This window comes from Cydia fagiglandana, chromosome 21 (assembly GCF_963556715.1).
Source record: "Cydia fagiglandana chromosome 21, ilCydFagi1.1, whole genome shotgun sequence".
NCBI classification, from domain to species: Eukaryota; Metazoa; Arthropoda; class Insecta; order Lepidoptera; family Tortricidae; genus Cydia; species Cydia fagiglandana.
Window position 1 is genome coordinate 11,352,648 of NC_085952.1, and position 11,451 is coordinate 11,364,098.

Sequence of the window (11,451 nt, forward strand, 5' to 3'; positions counted from 1 at the left end):
ACAGTTTGTACTGCCGACTTTATGACGTCACAGCAATTACCCCCACCATTTTCGCGCTTGTCATCTCATATTATTTGTCTTCAGGGTATTACACTAAATACATCGATACCATATTCACCCATATCTGAGATGACATGAATGAAAACTAAGGTTGGTTTTAGTGTCACACGGACCGTCCGTGCGGATTGCTCTGCACCGCCTAATTGTATCAGAAGCTGTCCGCGCGGACCCGTCAGCTTTACTCTATAACGCTCCCAACGTAACGGCCGCGTCGCCGCTGACAGCGTGGCCTCTCTCTTCTTTTCGCCTTATTTTGTAACATTCGCTTTTCGCTCGCCGCCGCCGCTGCCGCTGGTCGCGCGATGTCGTGGCCAGGCAGTTATACATATTGGTCCGGTGCGGAGCGATCCGCACGGACGGTCCGCTGTAGTGTAGTCAGATCATACACAGCTGCTATCAGCTGATACAGCTGATACTTAATGCCTATATCCCACATATGTATTTTACTACTTTATAGAACATTAAGTTAACGATGCCATAAACCTTGACTTACTGTAATTTACTATACAATGGTTAATGACCATTGCCATAACTTCCACTCGATTAAACCTGTTAAAACCTTAGTATATAAGGCGAGCGCTTTCTACCAATATATTCAGTATTTACTCGACTCTTGTGTTATCATTATAACCCCTGAACGCCGAACACTTCATGGCGACCCTGCCAGGCGGGCTGCTCGAGGATTAGCCCGAACACTTCATGGCGACCCTGCCAGTCGGGCTGCTCGAGGCAGCCCCGGCTTAGACGCCGCCCAGCCGCCCAGCCAGTCAGTAAGCCAGTAAGCCAGCCAGCCAACCAGCCAGCCAGCTAGCCCAGCACCAGGCCCGCCGCCACTACCAACACCGCCTGTGCCTAACAGCAACCACCAGATGACTACAGGGCAGGACGAGTGCGGCATGCGCGCGCCGCCCGCAGGCGCCAGCGTCTAGGAAGAGCATATTATCAGCCCCGCCGCCATTACCCAGCACCTGCAGCGAGTCACCAGCACCAGAGCCGTCGCTACTACTACCCCCCCAGCGTCCAACAACGACCATACGATGTTAAGAGGTACAATTTAAGCATAACTGTGTTATACCAATTTCAAATAATGTTGTAAGCAAAGTGAATATTTCCGTACCATCTAAATTCATAAGAATATTATGACCAATATCCAAAAGTTATTATGACTTTATATATGCTTTAAGTTTTCAAAATGATGATTTCCTTTCAAAACTAGATAGCTCGTGGAAATGAATAATGTAAGCAAGGTACACCAGGATACAACCAGGCAATAACCCTCGAAACCAAAACAATTCGAGCGAGCTCTCAATTGCAGCGGTCCTTGGGCGCTATAATAAATAATAAATTTTGTATCCTTAATAAATATGTTGTATGTAAAAAAAGGTCGAACGACCAGAGCGCTATTAAAAGGCGCTGTGTACTTTTTAAAAGACAGGTGACAAGTATCACGACGTCAGCTTACATTATTAGGTCACAATGCAGACGTTACAAAATGGCTCATTGGTGATCAATTCTTTACCATAACAAACAATTTACGAGCAAGAATTCTGATGAAAAGAAAACCTAACATCCCATCGCATACCACCATCCATATAAGGAACCACTATCTCCATGACACAGAGAATTAATCAATAATGCCTAACAATTAAATATCATATTAACAGTTTCAATAACAGTAAACACATGTTAATGCAACAATGTATTTCATAACCATATAAGGAACATGTAATCTTAAAAATAGGCATGTAAGCAAATTATATATCCAAATAGCATTAAGATTTTTATTATATTCATAATTTTAAGAACCACTATGTATACCATAGATATAAGTTCACTTAAGCCAAAAAATAATACTTCTTATATATTTTTTGTCTAAAAAAAAAAAAAAAACGGGAAAGCTGTAGTGTAGTCAGATCATACACAGCTGCTATCAGCTGATACAGCTGATACTTAATGCCTATATCCCACATATGTATTTTACTACTTTATAGAACATTAAGTTAACGATGCCATAAACCTTGACTTACTGTAATTTACTATACAATGGTTAATGACCATTGCCATAACTTCCACTCGATTAAACCTGTTAAAACCTTAGTATATAAGGCGAGCGCTTTCTACCAATATATTCAGTATTTACTCGACTCTTGTGTTATCATTATAACCCCTGAACTCCGAACACTTCACCGCGTGACACTAAAACCAGCCTGAACGTAATATATTTATATTGGTCCGGAGCGGAGCGATCCGCACGGACGGTCCGCGTGACACTAAAACCAGCATGAACGTAATAACGTAATACATATTGGTCCGGAGCAGAGCGATCCGCACGGACGGTCCACGTGACACTTAAACCAGTCTGAACGTAATACATATTGGTCCGGAGCGGAGCGATCCGCACGGACGCTCCGCGTGACACTAAAACCATCCCGAACGTAATAAATATTGGTCCGGAGCGGAGCGATCCGCACGGACGGTCCGCGTGACACTAAAACCATCCTGAACGTAATACATATTGGTCCGGAGCGGAGCGATCCGCACGGACGGTCCGCGTGACACTAAAACCAGCCTGAACGTAATACATATTGGTCCGGGTGCGGAGCCATCCGAACGGACGGTCCGCGTGACACTAAAACCAGCCTCATCTAAAGCCTGTGCGGCCGTCTATCGACCATCTATTATAGAGGTTGGGCTTTGAAGGGAAGGGTATCTTATTTTGTGTTAACGAGGATTGTTACCGAAAGTTCCACTGTATAACTCATATTGGCGTATCATTCCAGGTCTTCTGCGTTACAATGTTGGTACTGCCGAGCACTGGTCAGTCTCAGCCCAGATATAATGCCACTATTCACGATTACTCACTGGACAACCAAATGATCGATGAATGTACAGAAACGAATTTTACTGATTATTGCAATCGAACCGGGCTCGATTGCGAACCCGGTACACACGTCATGTGTACGCACTACAAATCGGTAAGCAAATACCTAGAATCGGTATTGATTTTATGTATGAATGTATGTATCAATGTATCTTCGACGGTAAGAATCTTTTTTAGGGTTCCGTACACAAAGGATAAAAACGGGACCCTATTACTAAGACTTCGCTTTCCGTCTGTCTGTCTGTCTGTAACCAGGCTGTACCTCAAACCGATTAGGTACTGTCAATTATAGCATATTTTTTGTTATTTTAGTAATTATGAAAAAACGATTATGCCAAAAATAGATATGGTACGAACGTATTTTCAACCGGCGATTTGTCAGAGAAAAGAAACTCTTATAATGTAATGTTTTCATCTACCCTCAATTATAGTTCGTTTTTTTTAGCATTAGAAATTAGGTAAACAATCTAGATGTGTCTTTTAATTGAAAAACACATTTTTAAAATAAGTTACGGCAAATATGTAACAATTATGAATCTAATACGATCATTTATATTCTTCTGCTTTCATAATTTATAGTTTTTGAATTTTAAAAAGCGTTTTTCAATTAAAAGACATGTCAAGATCGCTTACCTTCTTGCAAGTTCTTTCTAATGCTAAAAAAAACGAACTATAGCCATAGATATAAACTATGGATGAGCGCATGCATATGAATTGCCCGTTGCGATCTTCATGTCAGCAAAAAAGCGCCATCTGTTACACACTGCGTACAACTACGTGAGCTCGACTCTCGCGATAACTTTGTACGGGCGTACAAGGCTTGTTAAGTTTATTCGCGGTTTATATCAGAAGAGCGTCGATTAAGTTTATGGTTAATCAAAATTATTTGTTGTATTTGTTGGCGTTGTTTGATATCCGTGTCGTCGACACTGACGCTCCTTCTTACCTCTCAAGACCCGTGACATCTGTACTAAAATCAGCTGAAGACGAAAAACAGAGAAAATATTCCACGGCCTGTGAAATGCGACATGCAACTTTCACACCACTTGTAACATCTGTTGACAGCGTCTATGCACCCCAAATGTCCTCCGTTATAAAACATATGGCAGAAACCATATCTCAACGTTGGAACCGATCTCTAAGTACTGTACTGGGCTGGCTGAGATGCAGGATCAGTAACGCCGTTATACGTGCCACCACCATGTGCATCCGAGGCACACGCCACCGGTTTAAGTCCCCCGCCTGGTGGCTTGGGTTCGACGACGGTGCCGCCCTTCCACACATCGACTGAAACCCCTTTTCTACCCTACCTACATATGTCTTAACCTAACCCTTTGCCTATGTATTACTTATGATTCTCGTAATAAATGCTTTAGTTAACATATTTATTGTATTAAAATGGGCGAACTTATCCTTATAAGTTTCCGTTCTTCTACGTTATTTCGTGATGTCATTATCGTCTCAGGTGGCAATGCAATATTTTAAACATTCGCGCAGTGCGGTGTGCCGCCCTGTGTAAGCCGGCTCTGTCAAGGTCGACAAGTTGGCCGAGCTACTAGCTACAGCAGTACAGTTCGATAAGTACCTCCCGAGCTTTCGCGAGTAAAATGCGGCGAACAACTATTTCTGTTAGTTTCTTGCTTGCAAAACAGGTAGAGTAAAAAAGAAGGAAACAGCAATACAAACTAACTATTTTGGCTCAGTGATCCAAAGAGAATCTTGGCCTCCGAAACGAGAGCGTGCCACCTGTCCACAAATATGATGCAAAAATATAAGTAGGTAATGGAAAGTATTAAATACAGCGATGTGAATTAATCGGTGTTTGAAAATGCGCGCTTTGTTTCTAGCGCTCACCTGTTAATTTTTTTTGAGTTTTACCTACAGTTAATTAAAAACTTTAACCTGACAAGAATTAATATACTAGGTACCTAAGTCAACGAATAAAACAATAACAAATACTTGATCTTGTTATTTCGAATGTTTTTAATAATTATGTAAAAGAAACGGGAACAAACTCTGTAAGACAGACAATAGGTACTTTAATTTCGGTAATTATATCCGGTAGGTAATCAACTAATCATATTTAAGTAAATTTACCTATACAAATCACGCAGTATGCATTTCTACTTCATAATAACTTCCAAAGAGAAATGACGTCCTTACAAGGTTAATGCATTAGCGCTATGACGTACGAGCGAACATTAGTTGCTCGTGAGAATGAAATAAAATTATCGTTTAAAACTGGTTTTAAGCAATAAATAAACCTAATTGGAAATTACTTACCGATGATATGAGATCCCATTTTTTTTCTTATACTTCCTATAATGGTTTTTGCACCCTTTTACAACGCAATAAGGCATTTTTGTGTTATGCTGCGTGACAACTTTCTACTGCGCAATTCGCCACACGACTGAGCGCCGGGGTGTGATAAATGCAAATATCACACCCATGTAGCGGCCCCCTTTTTAGTGCTCGTTAGCCGCGTCCTTACGAAGTAATATATATGTCCATGACTATAGCTAAATGAGCTATTTGAGGGTAGATTTTGTGTAATTTTATTTAAATACCTAAAGATAGAGACATATATGTATACAGGAGGTGTCGATTTGGTCACGTTAGAACATTGACGTAATTAATCTAAGAATGGCCTAATAAATGGTACTAGTTCAGCGGTGTTACTCACGAATTCCAGCCAATCGTGCAGTCGCAACTAAGGTTTATTCGGGTAATACCGAATGTCGGATAATTCCGAAATTCAGATGAAAATCATCCTTAATTCCATCATTATAAAAGTCTCTTTTCGGAATTATCCGACAGTTTTCGACATTCGGAATTACCCATGGGCCACTTTTTACTAGCGCGTAAAATTAAGTAAGTAAAACTGCTTTTTAAATCGTAAGGGTAAAATTACCAATAAATAAATTATCTTAGCGTGTTTATTTATAAAAAAACCGGGCAAGTGCGAGTCGGACTCGCGCACGAAGGGTTCCGTACCATAAAGCAAAAAGAACAAACGGAAAAAAATGCAAAAAGAAAACGGTCACCCATCCAAGTACTGACCACGCCCGACGTTGCTTAACTTTGGTCAAAAATCACGTTTGCTGTATGGGAGCCCAACTTAAATCTTTATTTTATTCTGTTTTTAGTATTTGTTGTTATAGCGGCAACAGAAATACATCATCTGGGAAAATTTCAACTGTCTAGCTATCACGGTTCGTGAGATACAGCCTGGTGACAGACAGACGGACAGACGGACGGACGGACAGCGAAGTCTTAGTAATAGGGTCCCGTTTTACCCGTTGGGTACGGAACCCTAAAAAGGAATTTACTATTTTACAAACAAATTATTGCAGTGGCAACATTGTCTTACTTTTTTGATCTTGAATTACGATTTACAGTTTAGTTGCGACCATAGCGCGAGTAATCAACCAATCGCGTTGTAGCGGTTTCACACCGCCGCTGTACGAGCCCCGATGCAAATTATTTCGTCTAGTTCCACGCAACAATTTTGTTTATTTTAATAAATTTTACACATGAACATAAAATGACCCAGTAATGGGAACCATAATAGAAATGTTTAATGTAGTTTATTTTGATCGTATAATAAAATTGCATGAGACTTTTATTGCTGAAAAAAAGGACTTTTTAATAACGTTGTCTAAATCATATTGTCCTCTCCTACAGCACTGCTGCATGCATGGGCTCGAAACAAAATTATCAGTACATTGGCAGAGCCCTATTGCTTTCCCTAGTAATAGCCCTTTTCACATATGTTGTAATCCTACCCGTCAATAAAAAAATAAAAAAACATGATTTTTTTCCTTTCAGTACAAACGGTATTTCTTGTGTTTGGATTTAGTTATTGCAGAGTATTATCATATAAAATTAAATTACATTAGTATAAGCATTAAATATTAGTAATTATTAAACAAAAACATAATTTTTGAACAAACGCGAGAACCTCAAAAAATGGTCTCACTAGACGAAAACATATGCATCGGGGCTCGTACTTGCCCCTGTCATGCCTCATTATTATTGCCCGCGAAGCCAGTCCCTAGATATCTATGTCAATGCGTTAGAATTGCTGATGAAGGCAGCAAAATGAAGGAACACAGTCATGGATTAAAAAAAATTTTTTGTGAAATATTAACGTCATCTGTTTCAGGGGATGACAATGGGCCCTCAATGTGAACAGGGACAAATGTTTAAGTTAAATCGTGAACTACGAGCTACTATAAGGGGCGAAATAGAAAAGTAAGTTACTTTAGTCCGACCGCTTAAATGAGTCCTCGCCTGCGCGGGACGGGGGTGACGGGGTAGGACGAATAAGGGCGGCGGGGAAGGTGCGGGCGCCGTACGTACGTACCCCGTCACCCCCGTACCGCGCAGGCGAGGACTTATTTCAGCGGTCGGTCTATATAAAAATGAAAAAATCGGTCAAGTGCGATTCGGACTAACGTTCAAAAGGTTCCGTACAATTAACTTATTTTTAATAAACGTCATTAAAAAACCCGTAAGGGACAATTTATAAACCAGTAATTAAGTCCAACTCACGCTTGACTGCACATTACTAGGTTTTCCTGTCATCTAGAAGTACAGACCTATTTTGTGTATTGTTTTCAAAATTTTAGTTCAAGTTCAAATATACATTATTCATGTAGGCCTGTTAGGGTAAAAATCTCAAATATCGAGGTTTCGTACTCCTCTGTTTCCTCCTCCAAAACTTAACCAATCGTAACCAAATTTGAAAATCTAAATGATTATGAAATTATCTGTGTCGGACCGTTTTGCTTTTTGGCTAATTGATATCAGTTTTGAATGCCACGCCTCTCATTGCGGCATAGTCAATTAGGCCATTTTGGCCATTTTTGAAGGGCTCTAGCTCCTTAAAAAACAAAAATATCAAAAAAAGCAAAACGGCCCGACACAGATATTGACAATATTAATCTGTGTTGAAAAAATCATTGCTCTAGCTTCAAAAACCACGGAGGAAAACGAGGAGTACGTTTGTATGGAGAAATGACCACTCCTGTTGGCTCTTAAGTAGAAAAAACATCCCTATTGTAAGGAGATTGAGACAGCTTAGAAAATAGTATAGGGACAATCGCTAATAATTAGTTTATTATTAACAGAGTTGGGACAATTTACCGCGAAAATAAATATGGTATGGAACATGATACAATTTATTTAACAATTTTGAACTTCAATTTTTGCTGAGTCTAATCTGGAAATTTTATAAAGATACTGCGTAGGTACATAATATGAGTTTAATAAATCTTGTCCTATTTTGAGATTTAAATTATTTTTGACGGTTTTGCGATGATTTGTCCTTCGAGCAACACCGGCTTCTCTTCCGACACGTCGGAAGGGAGGGGCCCAAGCGATATCTGGCCGTACAAATCTTTCTGCCATTTTTCGCGGGGGGAAAGGTGCACACAGTCGCATTTCTCACACACTTACATACTTACAAAATCCAATCTGTAATGACGACACAAATACATAGAAAATGACACACGTCAAAGACAAATCTTGCAAACCTCGATCTCTTTTTGTATACGGACGAGTGACTAGTGTCACAACACGCACACTAACACATTTTCGTTGAAGTATGTCATTGTATTCTGAGAGATGAGAAGTCGGATTTGTCGCTCGACCGATCCGCAATTACTTGAGACTAAAATATAATAATAAATTATACGTAATTTAACGTATGATATGTAAAAAAAATATTACATGTGAAATGTAACACTTTCTTTTTGTAAATTTGATGTCCCCGACCTCTTTTTATAACAAAAAACCGAGCAAACAGGCATTTTTGTGCAGCAGTGTTCACGCGCGCGTCTGGACTCGGTCTAGTGAAAAATCCAAGTGCAACTAGTTTTATTACCCGCGCTAGATTAGATTTTCGCGCTAATCTTGTGCCTCGGCAGAGGGGAAATAGTGCGAATACCGCCTCCCTTCCGTGTTGCTCGAAGGATTTGTCCGATCACTGATTATAAAAAAAATACTTTAAATCAACTCTAGGTCCATGGGGTCCAGCGCGCATGAGTTGTTCGCAGAAATCGCGAAGCGTCTAGTTGACGTAACTGGTGACCGAAGAGCTGGCGGCTACCCGCACAACGTATCAGCATTGCAATACAGCGAGGAAATGCCGCCAGCATCCTTGGTACAATGCCTCAAGGGCCTATTTTAGATTTAAGCTAGTTTTTAATTTATTTTAGTAATACCACTGTATATATTATATTTTGTTGGTAAGTGATTTTACCTTTAAATTAGTTGTTAAAATGTGTGTTACATTCTAGAATGAGAAACGAAGCCGTTGATGGTATAGCTCTGGATAAAAATGGTAAGCCACTTCCTAAGGCACAACAAGATATCTTTAAAACATTGGTAAGACATACACTTTTTTTATCAACTTTGTTGGTAAGCTCAATAAGGCTTGTGTTGTGGATACTATAGACCGACCGCTTAAATGAGTCCTCGCCTGCGCGGCGTGCGCGGTACGGAGGTGACGGGGTAGGACGACTAAGTATAAGGCCCGAGTGGACGCTCGAGTTGAGCGTGCAGCGGGGCGGGGCGTGAGGCGGGCATGTTAAACAAATGCAAACGTATAGGACCGGCCTTAGTGCACGCTGCTCAAATCACATGTGAGCCCGACGCCACGCTGCACGCCCCGCTGCACGCCCCGCCGAACGCTCCGCTTCGAGCGTCCACTCAGGCCTTATAAAGGTTGCGGCGTACGGCGTACGGCGCAACCTTTGTAAGGCCTGAGTGGCGCTCCCAGCTCCCATGAGCCGGGGCAATATGAGAAGTGGAAGAAGAAAAGACCGCGTTTGTATCACCAGCGACAAACCTCTGAGCTTACCATGGGACTACATATCGGCACTACTTTGAAAAAATCTCGTATCTCACACTGCTACTCAAATTTGAAACGTAGTAACGCATCGTGCTACTTAGGTAGGCGAACAACACGTGAACGCGAAGCGAAGCGATGCGACGCGGGATGAATCAATCCTTTGATACCTATAGAAGTGTCCTACGTGGGCGATCTCGTTGCGAACGCGAACGCCTTGGGCCCGCCGCGCCGCGCCTCGTCACTTTCGCGAGTTATTCGCTTACGTAAGACGCAGCGTAGAGTCTGGCCAGCGAATCGTGTCACAAGCTATTTTTTTTTAATTCTTTATATGGCAACTTTTTTTCCTATCAAATAAGCTGTCAGTTTCAAGCTGTCATTTAATTTCATAGTCATTTTATTGCCAGGTGCGGTTTTTATTGAAATTCCCGCGCTTGTTTTGTGCCACGATTCGCTGGCCAGACTCTAACTCTGTATGCGTGCCATACTGAGTTACCATATTTTTCTTTTAATTGACAGAAGAAGATACGATTTTTTTTCAAAGTAACGCCGATAGGTTGCTCCGTGTAAATCATATAATATTCATTCAATTACCTACGTATATTTCAAATTATGATTGTCGTTTCAGTAGCTTTGGGACTACAACTTAACATTATTTGCACAAGTTTGGGCGAACCAGTGCCAACATAATCTTGATTACTGCAGAGCTACTAGTGAGTACCATAAAACTATTCAATAATCCAAAGGCACAAACTACGAGGTCCTAATTAAGGATGACTTACGCTAGACCGGGCCGGACCCGCACCGAGGCGTCCGATATGTCATTTTCTATGACGGCTGATCGGTGATCGCGTAGTGCTTTCCATAGAAAACGAATCGCCGGATGGTCTAGCGTGAGTCATCCTTTAAATTTAATTTCTTCCTTTAAGTTTAACTGTTACTTGATAGATGTAGTTCTACAGAAAAATATTTTCATAAGTAGAAGAAAAAAACGGCTAGGCTAAAGGATGACTCACATTAGGCCGGGCCGTGTCCGGGCCGGAGCTTCCGGCCAGTCAAGCGTGGGTCGGGTCGGACTTAATTACTTAGTTTTTGATCCGACCCGGGTGTTTTTAAAGACATTTCATACACTTTCCACATAAAAAATACATTGTTAAAAATTGGGTAATGTACGTAATACGAGTCCGACTACGCGCAGCAGCAGCAGCGGGCGGCAGGCGTACGGCGCCCCGCCCGCACCTTCCCTGCCACCCTTAGGGCCCCCCCACATCTAGCGTCATTCGAGCGTCGGCGTCTACAACTCTATGGCCGCTGCTCGACGCAACGTCGACGCAACTGCGCAGCGACGTCATTTTCCATAGCGCTGACCAGACGCCGACGCTCGAAAGACGCTAGATGTGGGGGGGGGGGGCTTAGTCGTCCCGCCCCGTCGCCCCCGTACCGCGCAGGCGAGGACTCAGTTAAGCGGTCGGTCTATAGCACTTTACCGGTTTTTATTTACAGCGGCTTTTCTAAATCCGGAACAGTTCGTTGGGATTGATACATTCTCAAATCCAGAATGGCTGTCTACTAATACTTCGAGATCAGGTGAGAAACAAACGGTATAGTCGCGGACGGTCTAGCACGCAAAATGACTAGTGTAATATTTTGCCTAAGA